Below are 16833 nucleotides of genomic sequence, written 5' to 3'. Positions count from 1 at the left end.
TTCTGAACACTTGAGGTCTAGTTTTGACATGTACATTGAGATATTTGTGAGTCTCATGGCAGCACAGTAACCCTTTTCTATTAGTGCTGAGCTAATTCTATAGAAGGTTTTGACTCAACTACTCATGACCTATTCCAGGAAATGCATTACGAAGGAGCTAGCAGATAACAAATCTCCAACTTAGGAAGAATTGCTTCTGGAAACTGCAGGTCACAAGATAAGGCTTATTCCATGGGAGCTGACTTTATCCAACTCCACACTTGGGTGATGTAGTGGGCTCTGAGTAAGCTTTGTACACAGAACTGATAAACTCTGCACTAAATTAATTAAGAATTCTATTGCTTTAATAGCTTGTCCTCAAAGACCAATGACTAACACCACGATTTATTATGTGTACAACAAAAAAATGGGGCTATGTAAATTTTATAATGGGAACTCTAGGGTTGTATTAAATCATCTCCAGATTTGTTGCTATTTCTGATATCCAAGCTACACTATGTGGAATTACCGGATCACAGAAATCCAAGGTTTCTCTCACAAGCAGAATAGTCAATCTTGCCATTGAGAGTACAATTTATAAGGTGTTTTAATAAACACTTGAGTCTCATAATGTCCCTGGAAGGAGATATGACTAGTCCCAATTCACAGATGTAGTTGCTGGTTCATTAAGATTGCATGTCCTGTTCCAGGAAACTCAACTCCTAAATGGCATTGATGGGGTTTGAACTCAAGACTTTCACTGACACTTACAGAGGCCATGCAACTGCATTGCTTGTTACTGATGAAACCTGAAGTGGACTGACCACCCTGGCCGGGGCTGCCCCACCGTGTCTCTTAGAGCAGAGGAACAGGATTAAAGTTGGAGCTTCTGAGTGCTACTCCCTGATGATTCACACTTGTGATTTATTCACCTTTCTGTACCAATGTAAGAAAACACAGAAAAGCTAAGGTGGGATGAGTAAGACCCACAGGACAGAAACGACTGTCCTATACCATCCATCCTGTCCTGAACTGCTCATCAGCTCTGCCTTCTACACTGGGTCTTGGGGGTTCCATTACTATCGACCCCGTGTTCCTCCTTCTGACTGCAAGAGTTGTTTCTACTCCAACGCTGGATGGCAGACAATGTTTCATTCTGTTCCCACGCCATTCTTCCATGGATCAGTCTGAGCCCTCAGCCCCAGGAATGAAATGGTATCTTCAGTGTTGGAGGCTCCTTTGCCAAGAAACCGAGCTAGTGCCCATTACTACACTTTTTCTAATCACTCTGAGTACTTCCAGGTTGTTTCCAGAATTTGCAATTAGAAAATGAGGCCACAGTGAAGATCCTTGCCTGTGTCTGCCTGTGCATGTCCTAGCACTTCTCTATGCCACATTTCTGCAATTGGAGTGGTTCAGTTGAAGGGTATTGACATCTTCACCTTAACAAGAGAATTGAAAAATTGCTCTCTCAATCTTGGTTATACTAATTTATAGTCCAGTCCCACCAAAACTGCCCAAGACTTCGAGGCTTTCCTCATTGTTGTCATTGTTATTGTCATCATAAACACTTATTCATTGCTTCCTCTGCCAGGCACAGTCTAAGCACTTTACACATATTAACTCATTTAACTCTCACAACAATCCTAGGCAAAAACCCATTTTGCAGATGAGGAGATTGAGGCATACAAAGATATTATTTTCTCAAGGCCACAAAGTTTGTGAGTGGAACTAGAATTACATGTCTGGCACCCTGGCCCCAATCCTGCCCTCTTAACCATAACTGTAGATTGCATCTCTCAATATCTGCTATTAAAAGAGTTTTAAGTTTTTGACAAAAAGATAAGTGTACAATGGTCATAGGCTGTTGCTTTTATTTGTATATACCTGATTTCTGGTATATATAAATGAGGTTGAGTCTTTTTTTGTATCTTTATCATCTAACCATGTTTCCTCTTTTGTGAATTACTTGTTCATATTTTTTTCACCAAGTTACTTATTATTTTCTCTTTTTGATTTTGAATAGTGGTCTGTTATGCATTGCTATGCAATAAATTATCCCAAACTAGGTAGCTTCAAACCACACCAGTAACTCTATTGTTCTCTCTTATGGTCCTGTGGGTTGACTGGACCCAACCAGGAGGCTCACATGGGGTTTTTCATGCAGCTGAGTCAGATGGTGGCTGGGGCTTGGGTTAATGAAACGCTCATTCACTCACTCACGCATCTGGTAGCTATTGCTGGAGGTTGACTTGACCTCAGATGAGGCTATCCGTTGGGAGATTTACACATGGCCTCTCCACTGTGCCCTGGGCTCCCTTGCAGTGTGGTGGTGGGTTCCGAGAGCAAGCCTCACAGGAGACAAAGCAGAAGTGCATGATGTTTTTTTATGGCTCAGCCTCAGAACTGACTTAGCCTTGCTCTCCATGTACTCCGTTGATCAAGGCAGACTGGAAGTTTCAGCGAGGGTCAAAGGTACGGGACGTGAAATTTGCCACTCTGTGGGAAGAGTGTCAGCATCACACTGTGAGAAAGACATACAGGATGCAATGGAATATATCACAGCAGCCATCTTTGAAACATTTTCTCAGCCACAGAAAATAGTAATAATTCCTCCAAGTCTTTACTTGTTTCAAGTTTTTAACGGTCCCTCTTGATACGCAGACATTTTAATTACAATAGAGTCAGTTGTATCAATCATTTTCCTTTTGGTTTGTGCTTCTTTTATTGGTTTTCTAAGACATCATTACTGTATTCTGTAATTTTAGCTATATATATATATATATAAATAAAATTTACATACACAAAGATGTATGTGTTTATAAAAAATATACGTGTGTATATATATACTGTATATTTATTATTTTTACGATTTTAATTTATATGGGACATATTTCTCCACATAGTGCAAGATGAGGGTTAATTTTCTCTCTTTTCATATGTACAGTTGTTTGTTAAAATTGAGGCATTTGTTATACTTTTCCTTTCTTTTTAAAAAATTTAATATTTATACTCATATTCGATTGACTTTTCATTATGTCCTGACCCCCACCCTACCTTTTCTTTGCTTTGGGACGCATGCATTTTATTTCCATTTTCAGTATGTACTCTTATGTTAACAAGTAAACTTAACATTAAAAAAAAAACAACACTAAATTTTATCTCTACCCTTTTCTATTCCTCTTTTCCACAATATAAACACCTTGGAAGGTATTTATAACTGTAAAAACCCCAAATAGTCTATCATGTTGTGGTCTAATGTTTTATTTTTTCTTGCTTTTTTCTTTTATATTTATTTATTTATTTATTTTATTATACTTAAAGTTCTAGGCACAACGTGCAGGTTTGTTACATATGTATACATGTGCCATGTTGGGGTGCTGCACCCATTAACTCGTCATTTACATTAGGTATATCTCCTAATGCTATCCCTGCCCCCTTCCCCCTCCCCACAATAGGCCCCTGTGTGTGATGTTCCCCTTCCTGTGTCCAAGTGATCTCATTGCTCAGTTCCCACCTGTGAGTGAGAACATGCGGTGTTTGCTTTTCTGTTCTTGGTGAGAGTTTGCTGAGAATGATGGTTTCCAGCTGCATCCATGTCCCTACAAAGGACAATAACTTATCCTTTTTTATGGCTGCATAGTATTCCATGGTTGTATGTGTGCCACATTTTCTTAATCCAGTCTGTCACTGATGGACATTTGGGTTGATTCCAAGTCTTTGCTATTGTGAATAGTGCTGCAATGAACATACGTGTGCATGTGTCTTTATAGCAGTATGTTTTATAATCCTTTGGGTATATCCCCAGTAATGGGATGGGTGGGTCAAATGGTATTTCTAGTTCTAGATCCTTGAGGAATCACCACACTGTCTTCCACAATGCTTGAACTAGTTTACAGTCCCACCAACAGTGTAAAAGTGTTCCTATTTCTCCATATCCTGTCCAGCACCTGTTGTTTCCTGACTTTTTAATGATTGCCATTCTAACTGGTGTGAGATGGTATCTCATTGTGGTTTTGATTTGCATTTCTCTGATGGCGAGTGATGATGAGCATTTTTTCATGTGTCTGTTGGCTGTATAAATGTGTTCTTTTGAGAATTGTCTGTTCATATCCTTTGCCCACTTTTTGATGGGGTTGTTTTTTTCTTGTAAATTTGTTTGAGTTCTTTGTAGGTTCTGGGTTTTAGCCCTTTGTCAGATGAGTAGATTGCAAAAATTTTCTCCCATTCTGTAGGTTGCCTGTTCACTCTGATGGTAGTTTCTTTTTGCTGTGCAGAAGCTCTTTAATTAGATCCCATTTGTCAATTTTGGCTTTTGTTGCCATTGCTTTTGGTGTTTTAGACATGAAGTCCTTGCCCATGCCTATGTCCTGAATGGTTTTACCTAGGTTTTCTTCTAGGGTTTTTATGGTTTTAGGTCTAACATTTAAATCTCTAATCCATCTTGAATTAATTTTGGTATAAGCAGTAAGGGAAAGATCCAGTTTCAGCTTTCTACTTATGGCTAGCCAATTTTCCCAGCACCATTTATTAAATAGGGAATCCTTTCCCCATTTCTTGTTTTTGTCAGGTTTGTCAAAGATCAGATGGCTGTAGATGTGTGGTATTATTTCTGAGGGCTCTGTTCTGTTCCATTGGTCTCTTGCTTTTATATAAATACCATCATTATTGTTATATTTATAACTCATGTTTACGAGATAGAACTATGTTTATAAATGCCTTTACTCGCTACTCACTATTGTTTTTGCTTTTTCTAATCTCACCACATCTTTCTGAGTTCAGTTTCCTTTTTTACAGAGATCATGTTTTAATCATTATTTCAGTGCAGGTCTAAGAGTACAAACACTCTCATTTTTTTTTTAAATTTAGTAATATCCCTTAGCCATTTGAAGGTATTACTTCATTCTCTTCTTTGCTCTACTGTTGCTGATCAGTTCTTCACAATCTAACTGCTGTCAGTTTGTAGATTTTTTAAATTAGCTTTTACAAATATATTCTCTTTGTCCTAGATGTTATGCAGTTCCACTTATTTAGTCTAATTGTGAATTTATTTTTCATTCAGCTTAGAATTTACTAATTCAATTAATCTAAGGACTTACAACTTTCATCAGTTTTTAAAAAATTCTTCACCATTGTCTCTTCAAGTATTACTTCTCTCACATTCCATTTGCTCCTTCTGGAATTCCTATTAGATTCATGCTAGCTGTTCTCATTCTATCTACCATATCATAACTTAGCCATTTTTAAAATCTCTATCTTTCTGATTCATTCTGTATAATTTTCCTCAGCATTGACTTTCAGTTCACTATTTCTTTTTTCAGCTTTGTTTAATTTGTTGATTAACTCATGCACTGAGTTTTAAGTTTAGTATCTTATTTGATAATTTCTAGAAGATTTATTTTATTCTTATAAAATTTATGCTTTTTGTACATGTAGTCTTATTTTTACCTACTGAGCTTTATTCTTTCTTTCATATCTTTATTTTAACATCTTGAATTGATAGGTTTTTTTCAGATTTTTCCCCTGATATCTTTAGATTTCAAGTATTTCTGTTTTTTGAGTTTATTGTTAATGGAGCATTTGTTGGTGTATTTTAATATTTTTTTACTATGCACTTGTTTTCACAAGAAATACATTTTGTGGCCTGAGTTAAAGAGTGTCTCTCTGAAGTGATTTTGCATTTGCTAATGTGAGTCCTCCAGCATGTCACCAGGCTGGGCAAACTTTATGTTAAATTCTCATTCTGGGGATTTGAATACCAGAGAGGTAGTACAATGGCAATGGCAGTCTCTCAACCTGTGCCTCATGCTGGTATAGGGTTTTTATTTTTCATGGGGATCTTTCTTTCTCCATGAAGATCTCCGGGCATAGAACATCTTTGCAATGTTGACTAGCTGGATAGAGAAGAATTGGGGTGGGGTCATTTGAAAATTCTGAGTTTATGAAAATGTCTCAGTGTCAACATCCCACCTTGAGTGAGCCAAAAACCTGGTCTCCAAGCTCTGGGATTCTCACTTCCCAAGCCATTAGAATCTCCTTCCTCCCAAACCCTTTCTTTTCTTCCCTCCCTAGGCTCACCAGTTTCAGTTCTAGTGCTTACAGACACTGCCTTCAGTTCCTTCTTTATTTCTGGAATCTGTGATTTTACTTTCTTTCTTGTGTACACAGTTATATTTTTAACTTATTTTAATTTTATTCCACATTGTTATTGCTTTATAGTATTAAGATTTCCATAATAACTTAGTCTACTATGTAGCCAGAACCAGCAGTATCTGGAAAGATTCTAAAGCTAACTTGATATAAAGCTTGGGACTGAGGTTCATCCATGTTCTTGGGAACTAACTGGGGCAGCCAAAAAGTTATTCTCTGGGTTCACGTCACAGGATTACTCATAGGCGATAATACCTCTCAACTGTCAACTTTCAATGGTATCTAAGAGGTTCCTGACTTTTGCTCATTCGGTACTCTAAGGCAGTGTTTTCCAGATCATGTTTGTGGAACATTAATACTTAAAAAAAAACATTTTGTATTTACTTAAGTTTGGAAAATGATGGGTTAAACTAATTTTAACAAGTTTCTGTACTGCAGGATTTCTCAGAAAAGAAGAGGAAGGCACCTGCTTTAGCATCACTTCTGTGTTTAAAAGGAAGTAAGAAAGGCTCATGTCTAAGCATGAGCAGTGGATGGGGACATGGATCAAGAACGAGAAGGTCAGAGTATCTCTGAACCCAACACCAGAAAGCAGCAGCAGAGACTGATTTTCAGGGCTGCCTCATCTGTTTGGTTCCAAGCATGTGCTTATCCTTCTAGCACAGACTCTCTTTAGTTTAGATATAATTTAAAGCAAACACTCCTACAATCTACATGATAGTGACTTACTAACTTACTGCTGTAATTAATCCACCTTTTAAAGTTTGAATTCATCTCAGGCCAGATATCCTGTGAAAGAAGAGATGCAAAATAAGTTTCCTATTGCAATTGTCTGGACAATCTCATTTATGGTAATAGCTAAGCTATGACTACCATCCAGAAGCCATCATCAGCAACTTTACAGGGTCTTTACAATCTCACAACAACTCTGTGCATTTGGTTCTATAGTTAGACCCATTTTACAGATGAGAAAACTGAGACACAGAGATACTAAGTATGACTTCCCTCTCTACTGCTTCCTTTCAATTAGCTTTTTACTATGGAAAATAAAGTTTTAACAGATGAATGCTTACTTGCTAGGCTCTGAATCTAATTTGTGATATCTGTCTTGAATAGAGGGCAAATGGTAGCTGTCATCTAACCACAGTTGGTAGTAAGACTCCCACTCCTTTGAGGTTTAGATATCCTAGGCTCTAGACTCGTCTAACACATGATGGTGGGCAACCTTCACTTCAGCTTCTTAGATCCATTTTTCTCATGTGTTAAACAGTGATTCATAGTACTAGCATGTCTGCATCACAGGATTGTCCTGGTCTTTAAGTGAAATAATAGAAGCTCATTGTAAATGGCAAGGCACTCTGCAAAATGTAAGATACTACTACTGTTTATAGAACACAGCTTTGTTTTTCTTCTACTTCTGATGCATATCTGAAGTTAAGATCATGGTCCTGATGAGGACCGTGAACTTGGTGTCTGGGTTAAAGATGAGAGTGGCAGCTGGTTCCCAGGTGGTCCAGGATGTCATTGAGGTGATGGAACATTCCACGTCCCTTTCAATCCCGGGATCAGTGTTGGGAGCTATCTTCAGGGAAGCTGCTCTCTCCTGGATTTGCTGATTATATTTTTAAACTAAATACTAATATCTTTCACCCCAAAATGTTTTCCTGAGGATTCATGAGTAATCAGAAAGGTATGTTTCAAGGAATGTTGCTATTTTTATTATTTTTTTCTCTTCCAGACAATCTCAAGAGTCTTTACAATTAGAAAATATATTTTTGAAAAGGCATATTGTACTTAACTCTATTTATAAAAGGAGATCTAAACAAGTCTGCTTGTTCTAAATCTGCCTAACGACTCGGGTAATAAATATTTCTGTATTTGTTTTTGGAGCCCATCTGAGTCGTCAAACGTGTTTGATTTAGGCTTAGTTCCCTTGGAACAAATGATGGCTGCATTTCCTTTTCCTTCGACCACTATCGTGTTTTTCCAAGAACACCAGCATTCTCCGTGAAGGCCCCCCAGACCTCAGTGCTAGCTTGTTCACTTCTCTGGAAGTGTTGTGTCTCATGTTAACAAAACAGATGGGAAAGTCTGGGGTTATGAGAAAAGACAAATTCTGCCCTGAGTTGTGTTGGTCCATTCATTCCCTCACTCAGTGATCCAGACATGCAGCAAATGCATATTCAGTACTTGCCATGGGTCAGCTGAGAATGAGAGACAGGGTCTCTGCTGTTATGGACCCTGTATTCCAGTGAGGAGGAAGACATTAAGCAGATGATCACTCATATGGTTTATTTTTTAATTAGGAAACTTTCACATGCCATTTGCAGTTTCTGTTGCATGCAGTTCCCTGGGAAGAAGTGGAAAACATAATTGAATATTTATCAGAGGTACCTGATCATAGGAGTAGGTGTGTGAGGGTAAGGATCATTTACTTTTTTGAGAGTTATTCCATTGGTAGAGGTCAAAAAGTTGTAAGCTATTTCATGGGGAGAAGAGTAAGTAAATTACATTATGTTTCAGTTTAGAGAAGGGAATTAGAAGTAGAAAGTACCTGAATTTTTCTCTTGAGAGTCAGGTTAAAAAAAAGAATTGAATTTAAATTTCAGAAAGGATTGACTTAGACCTCTGGTTAGAATATCTAGAAGCTGAGATTAGACTTCCATCAAGGGAGGTGTTGAGAATAAGACAGATCATGGGGTTTGATGGGGAGAATCACTGAGGGTAAGGAGTCGGGGGCTGGGCCCTGGGTTTCTGAGACCGTCTTAGGCCATTATTCTTAGCTGTTCTTCTCACTGTTCTGCCATTAGAACATGTTTAAATATATGTCTTGAGCTTCATCTAGTTGCGACACTCATTTCCTTTAACACTCACCACAGCTGAGTCTTGCATTTTGTCTTTCTTAGAAGTATTTGATTTTTTCACAACATTTTCCATTTTTATCTATTATGATCTCTCTCTTCCTGTCATAGCCGGAAACATGATACCAGGATTAGGCAACTCTCCAATCGCTTTCTCTTGGGTAAAGTCTGAAACAGAATAACCCCAACCCATCTGTTATCTTTTCAACATTTTCTTGTTTTCCCTATTATCACTTTCTAATTTTATGGGGGAAAAGGAATTCATTTCTTTTTAAAATTGATGTACTTATTTGAAGTCTTATTTGCATTGCACCAATTCATCTAGATCTTTACAGGGTGATAAACTGTACACACAATTACATAGCACTTTTGGCTTTTAATTTTTGTCTAATTTTTGTCTTTTAAATTTTTGTTTGACTTTCTATTTTAATTGTGTGTTTTGTTTTGTTTTGTAGGGGGTGGGTGGGATACAGTTACTGGCTTGATTTCTAAAGATCTGTTTATTCCAGTAACATTAATTTTCTGTTTAAAGTCACAAATTAAAAAAAAAAAAGTAATGAATTTAGATTTTACTCTTAGGAGCCTGAAGAGTATAATTAATTGTCTGAAGACTGGGAAATCAAACCAAAGGGAGATGTTTACTGAAGCTGCATATAATGGAGGATGTTCCTAAAGAAGAAAGGCATGCATTGGTCACTTCCTTTCCAGAAAGCAACAAACAAGACCAGTCTTTGGAAAGTATGCATTTAGGACAGTACAGCTATTATCACATCCCTGATGCTGATGTGGTGACTAAGATGGAGAACTTGGGTGTTCATCACATGTCTCTTAAATCATCAAGCAGCCCAACTTCCTCAAACAGCTTGGGAAATGCTCTTCATTTCAGAAATAAAAACAATGGAAAATGAGTCCTGCCTGGATAGGAAAAGTCCATACATTGCATTTTCATTGACCTCCTGGGCTCACTTGTTGTAGGGCTTTGTAATATGTAGAGGAGGTTTTTGAGCTACTCATACCTAAGACGGCTTTTGTTAACCAGCCATTCAATTTGAGAGTAACTAAGGGAAGCAGAGATCTCATTCCACTTTACCACTTTCAGTGAAATGCATCCCAGCAATACGAGTTAAGAAACAAGAAGATACTTTTGCACAGTCATTCAACTTCTAGAAGTTTCTAGAAGGAAATTGTCTTAGGGAAATAATATACAAATAAATCTCTCTTTACGTCATATTTATTTCTTTCAGTTACATTCTTCATTTTATTTTATTTTAATTAATTAATTTATTTATTTGAAATGGCGTCTTGCTCTGTTGCCCAGGCTGGAGTGCAATGGCGTGATCTTGGCTCACTGCAACCTCTGCTTCCCGGGTTCAAGCGATTCTCCTACCTCAGCCTCCCCACTAGCTGGAACTACAGGCACCTGCCACCATGCCCAGCTAATTTTTGTATTTTTAATAGAGACGGGGTTTCACCATGTTGACCAGGATGGTCTCGATCTCTTGACCTTGTGATCCGCCAGCCTCAGCATCCCAAAGTGCTGGGATTACAGTCATGAGCCACTGTGCCTGGACTCTTCATTTTGACACTGGTTGTTAGTATATATTGCATCAAGTTTCCACTGTGTCCCATTCTTTACAGGTGTTAACAAATACTTAAAGAGAAAAAAATCCTAATTTGCCTTTGTTAAGCAACTTGAGTTTATAGATATGAATAGGGTTGTGATTTACTAGGTAGACCATCACATTTGGGTTGTTCCCTTTTTGAAACCCTGGTCAGAAAAACAAGAAAGTATTTTATATATGCTGGATTTTTTGTTTGTTTGTTTTTGAGACAGAGTCTTGCTCTGTTGTCCAGGCTGGAGTGCAGTGGCACAATCACAGCTCACAGTGAAGCCTTGAAATCCAGGGCTCAAGCAATCCTCCTGTAGCTTCCACAAGCATGTGCCACCACAGCTGGCTATTTTTTAATTTTTTGTAGAAACAGGGTCTTAATATGTTGCCCAGGCTGGTCTCAAACTCCTGGCCTCAAGTGATCCTCCCACCTCAGCCTCCCTTAGTGTTGGGATTATAGGCATGAGCCACCATGCCTAGCCTGGAACTTTTATAACAAAGTCACAGAATATGATTTCAGAAAGTACAAGCTACTGTAGTTAATTTCTTCTGCATGAACTCAAAATTTCAGGGTTTTTTCCTCTGTAATTCTAGGAATTAACCTTGTAAAACAGTATATTTTAGGGAAATTTTGGTTAAAAAAAAAAAAAAAGAAAGTGTACCATGCATTTTGAGATGTTTTAAGTTTCCAGAAAATTTGGCTATTGTGTAGTTCTCATGAGAAAATGGTACCGTGGACTTCTGGGTGATAATTATTCTGACACAAAGCAGCAGCAGGCCTGAGCCCTCTTGCAAATGCAATGCCAGGTAGATTTTTTTTTCAAGAAATAAAAAGTCAGTTTTAGCCACCTGCACATCTTCGGAAGTTGTGAAATGCTAGGACCTGTAAAAACTGACTTCCCATTCTGGTTTCTAGGAAATGTTTTAGTTCTCATCAGAATAAGACTTTATGATCTCAGACCCTCTGTCTTCCACTTTCTCTTCCCCAATTGCATTCTCCCTTTGAAAAAAGTCCACTGGATTCTGAAGCTGCACAACTCCTCATGGCATATTTAGATGACTTCTTCTGCGACGTTCCTCACTATTCCATTGTATGTGCCTTTGAGGCTTCATTTACAAGTGTAATGCTTGCGGGTACAGCCCCAATGAAAGAATTTGGGGCTTTCCAACTTTTCCTCCCTGTTGGCAGTTTAAGGGCAAAGAATTAAAGGAGTTAGGATGAAGGGTGGTTATTAGCTCATCTTACCAAATGATGGCTCTGAAGTATTTAATAACAATTGAGTTGCAGAGAAAGCATGGCTTCTCTATGGGCAAATCTACATGTTCACTTATTTTCCAGGACACCCAGCCTTACAGGCAAATGGTACACAACTAAGGGAGAGAAAGTGTAGGGAAGGAATGAAAGGATTTTAAAGATTGACTGTTGCAAGCTTATTTCTAGTCATTTGATTTTCTAGGGTAGTATAGTTTCTCAATTCTCTTCACATGGGTAGTTGGGGGGAACCATAGGAAATAAAATGAAATGTTTATGTTAGGAAATTAGGCAGTTACTTATTTTCTTCTTAATACTATACTTCTATTTTAGGAGAGTATGTGTGAGAGAGAAAAACAAAGAGAGAGAGGGAGAGGGAGATGGACGCAGGGAGGAAGAGGGAGAGACTGCGACAGAGACAAAGGATGGAAGAAAGAATGAGAAAGAGGAAAGATAGGAGAATCAGAGAAGGGCAGACAGAGAGAATGAATCCTTGTTTTATTTTGGGGACAAACATTGCTCTCAAAGTTGCAGTTATACACACATGCACGTACACACACATCTGTAATTGACGGAGGTTTGAAAAGCATAGGCATAACAGAGTCTCAGAGACTGCATATATGTTCATGCTCTACGGAAGGAAGGGGACATGAATGTACTTAGCGTGGCCAGTGGAATGATGCAACTAACCAGTGGCAATAATAGTTTCTTACTGAGTAGGTCACAGAAAGACAGGAACTATGATCATTGTTCATAGGAGCCGATGGAGGCATCAATGCTCTGAACATTCTCTTCTTGTGATGATGACAGCTCATATTTACTGAGCATACTGGATTCTATGCACTTGATATCAACCGACATCTAAATTTCAAAGCATTCCTCACCAGATCGGTGCTGGAGTTTTATTTATTTATTTATTTATTTATTTTTTGAGACGCAGTCTCTCTCTGTCACCCAGGCTGCAGTGCCGTGGAGCCATCTCGGCTCACTGCAACCTCTGCCCCTCCAGGTTTAAGCAATTCTCTGCCTCAGCCTCTGGAGTAGCTGGGATTACAGGCGCATGCCACCACGCCCGGCTAATTTTCTTTTGTATTTTTAGTAGAGACGGGGTTTCACCATCTTGGCCAGGCTAGTCTTGAACTCCTGACCTCGTGATCTACCCGCCTCAGCCTCCCAAAGTCCTGGGATTATAGGTGTGAGCCACCGCGCCTGGCCGTGCTGGAGTTTTCTTTGATTTAAAGATGAGCTTTTTCCTCTTCTGGGGACGATGTCTAGAGGCACTCAGAATGGTCCAGTGTTTGACAAACCGTCACAGGTTTTCCCGCAATCCAGCTTCTCACTACATTCGGCTACCCAGAACCCGTGGGAGTAAAATTGTTTACCTTTACACCAAGAAGCTTGGGATAGCACCAAAATCTGTACTCAGAGTGTTCAAGGGTTTCATGCTGTGAGACCTAAAATCTTATGAGCTTGTCCAAAACACAGAAACATGTCAGGAGGGCCTGTGGTGGTTCCATGTGTGCTAACTGTGCTTGTGAAGGGATCAAGCATGCTTTTCTTATTGAGGAGCAGAAAATCATTGTCAAAAGTGTTGAAGGAACAAGCACAGAGGCAGAGAGCTAAATTCAAACTAAAGCTTTTATGAGTAATAAAAATTAAGAGATATAAAAAATAAATAAATATGAGGACACCGAGGCACAGAGAGGTTCATTAACTTACCCAGGGGTAGTCCGATGGTGGAGGTGGAGCTGTGAAACCTAAGCGGTCGGGCACTGGAGCTGAGCCCCACTCAGCTATGTTGCTGTGAAGTTTGCTTCCTTATCTCAATTTTGCTATTTGCAGGAAGCCAAGACTTTTATTGTCCTTGACAACAGTTTTTTTATTTGCATCAAAACGCGACCTGTGTCCGAGAAGAAATAATTTTCAGAGGACACCAAGTAACCATATCAAGATATTGTTGCCATTGAATGATAAAAGCAGATCATGCCTGCACTGCGTAACAAAGGGAAAACTTGTACTTACCAGTTTAGGTCAGAAGAGAGCAGTGGTAGAAAAATAGTGGCCATGGAGGGTATCTGAGAAAGAAAGACTATGTTCAGATGCAGAGGGGAATTTTGTGGCATGACAAGTCATGCCCGATCCAGGCTGGGTTGCTAGGTGCTGCAGGACCGGGGTGCAGGGCCCCCCGGGTCCTGCCCCACATGTGTACCCTCATTGGCCCCAGAGAGGTAGCTTTTAAAAAGTTCTGCATTTAACTTTTTTTTTTGTTTTTTGAGACGGAGTCTCGCTCTGTCCCCCAGGCTGGAGTGCAGTGGCGCCATCTCGGCTCACTGCAAGCTCCGCCTCCCGGGTTCACGCCATTCTCCTGCGTCAGCCTCCCGAGTAGCTGGGACTACAGGCGCCCGCAACCGCGGCCGGCTAATTTTTTGTATTTTTAGTAGAGACGGGGTTTTACCGTGGTCTCGATCTCCTGACCTGGTGATCCGCCCGCCTCGGCCTCCCAAAGTGCTGGGATTACAGGCGTGAGCCACCGCGCCCGGCCTGCATTTAACTTTAAAGCCTGACCTTTCCCAGGTCAATATCAAGCTCAGGAACTGGGGAAGAATAAGGAACCCTGGAAGGCTCATTTGACTGAGGTATCCTTCTGAAGTTTAACTTTTCGTTTTGCTTTTCTCTTTAACCCTGGATTGAAGTTCTTTTAAGATCTTAAACCTATAAGCCTTCTCTGTCACTTTGCTGGCGTCTTCCTGTATCTGGGAGCAGTTTATAGAGGGGACAGCAGTATTCTTCGAACTGCGTTCAGAGAATCAGGGGCACTTGGGTCAGATTGGGGTAGTGGTTAAAATTCAGGATCCTGGCCCCACTCCTCACCACCCCACCCCACCCCCATCCCCCGCCCTACCCACCAGCCTTCCCGCCCCACTGAATCAGCACTGCAGGCAAGAGGCCCTAGAAGGGACTGCTGTCAATCACCAGAGGGTTATTTGCATTAGAAACGTTTACAAACCACCTTTTGACAAGTTCCATGGTTTATAAGGATACATTTCTTGCATAACAATAATTAAATGTGTTTCTGCCCAAGGGATGATGTGAAAGACCACTGTTAGGGCCATGAGCATGGATAAGGAACAGCCCCTGCCATGAGGCGGACCCATGCTTATCAAATGACCTCCACATATGGGTGGAATAGAGACGTGAAACCAGACGCAAAACTGGAACAGTCTCTCACTGCCCTTGGCGAGTCATACCTCAGTCAAGTTGGAGATAGGATCTTTGAAATACTATTTTCCTATTCAGATAAATTGTCACTTTCCCCCTTCACAAATATTTTGACTCATAGATACTTACCTAAAACGTTTCAAAGTAGTTTTTTAAAATACAAATTTGGGATAATCAAACTTTTAAAGAACTCACATCACAATCTTAAGTATTTGTATTAGGTTGGTGCAAAAGTCATTGCTGTTTTTGCCATTGAAAGTAATGGCAAAAATCGCAATGACTTTTGCACCAACCCGATAATTCCTCATAGGCCATAAGGGTAACTTCTGATAGTGCGAAGAAAGACAGCACTGAATTTGTGGGAAATTTCAACGAGGATTAATAGTGATCTCGTATGGGGATGGAGTGATTAAAAATAGAAATCAAAGTGTTGTTTATTTATTTAGAAGAAAGAGCTGGGTGCAGTGTAGTTCCAACATTTTGGGAGGCTAAGGTAGGTGGATTGCTTGAGTTCAGGAGTTTGAGGCCAGCCTGGGCAACATAACGAGACCATGTCTGTACAAAAAATTATTAAAAGTAGCTGAGCGTTGGGGCACATGCTTGTAGTCCAGCTACGAGGGAAGGGGCAATTGGGAGGATTGCTTGAGCCCAGAAAGTCAAGGCTGCAGAGAGCTATGATTGTACCACAGCACTCCAGCCTGAGCCACAGACAGAGGCTCTGTCTTAATGTAAGTGTCTGGTATTTTAATGTGAAGAATATGAATTTTGAAAATTAAAAGGAAACAAACAATGTACAGTGGAGAGACACTTCACGTGTGCAGAATGAGGGGTTTTAGTTGCCACTGCAGAGAGAATTAAGAATAGCAATAGCAGTGCTGTTTGGGGACAGCAGTTAAGATGTAGAATACTTGTGAGTTCCTGGACCTTTCCTTGATTCAGAGTTGTAAGAGCCATCCTTTATCAACCATTCCTATGACATCTGGGAACCAATGTTTTCAAACACAGTCACATATCCGATGGTTAAACTAGAGAAGGGATACCTAGAAATCAACATTGCTCAGAGCTAAGGTTACCAAATATCCCATGGGAAATGCTTACAATAAAAATTCACTCGTTGCTTACCTAAAGTTCAAATGTAACTAGCTATAGCGCGTTTTTATTTGCTAAATTTGGTGACTCTACTCACTAGAAAAATAAAATATGGTAGTTGCATTTGAAAAGAACCAGGATTTTGAGAACAATTATTTTCCCCGATTAATAACAGCCTGCCCTTCAGTGGAAGATGGTGCCTGCTCTCCGTGGTCTCCTGAAGTGCTCTGGATCTCTGTCCCCTATCATATGCTGGTGTCCTTCCAGCTGTTCCTGGCAGTCTGACGATCTTAGGCATTCTGGCTTGTCGGTGGCTGGGGAAGACATGGTAATAATAGGCACTTGTAGTTAAGCCCTCATCTCCAGGGTCAGAACAGCTCAGGACTCCTATCTTGTTATACCTTATGGTTTTACACGCAGGCCCAAAACCAGGGCCTCCAGATACTCAGCCCTGCCGATGTACACACTGGCGCCCCTCTGGCGTTTCCTAGATAATGTATTTACGCATCACTTATCCTTTAGACTCTGGGGCAAATATACATTTCATATATTTTCTTATTTAATCTTATATCAGTTTTATGAGGAAAATATTATTCTGTCTTTACTTTTTGAAAGAGAAATTTGTAAAGCTTGTAAGAGAATTGTGAAGCTTGGAATGGTTACCTCATGTGTC

The 16833-nt window shown here is 39.7% G+C and overlaps 1 protein-coding gene and 1 long non-coding RNA gene across 22 annotated transcripts in view; one reads left to right on the top strand and one right to left on the bottom strand.

The window, feature by feature from the left end:
* LOC105472675 (RUNX family transcription factor 1) overlaps window positions 1–16833 on the top strand; it is a 1100727-nt gene that overhangs the window by 403947 nt on the left and 679947 nt on the right. The window contains exon 1 of one of the 21 annotated variants that reach the window (XM_071095684.1): window positions 14267–14488. The exons of the other annotated variants lie outside the window; for them this stretch is intronic. The gene's annotated coding sequence lies outside the window, so the exon portion shown is untranslated. Of the gene's footprint in view, window positions 1–14266; window positions 14489–16833 lie in introns of those variants that run through there. 21 annotated transcript variants of the gene reach the window in all.
* On the bottom strand, window positions 8371–14076 carry LOC139363001 (uncharacterized). The gene is made up of 3 exons (XR_011622815.1): window positions 13572–14076; window positions 9004–9158; window positions 8371–8479 (listed from the first exon to the last, which is right to left on the bottom strand). It is a non-coding gene; the product is annotated as an uncharacterized lncRNA (long non-coding RNA).

Source organism: Macaca nemestrina, chromosome 4, assembly GCF_043159975.1.
Source record: "Macaca nemestrina isolate mMacNem1 chromosome 4, mMacNem.hap1, whole genome shotgun sequence".
Taxonomy (NCBI): Eukaryota; Metazoa; Chordata; class Mammalia; order Primates; family Cercopithecidae; genus Macaca; species Macaca nemestrina.
Note: the sequence above shows the minus strand (reverse complement) of the source record. Positions and strands in the feature narration are given on the sequence as shown.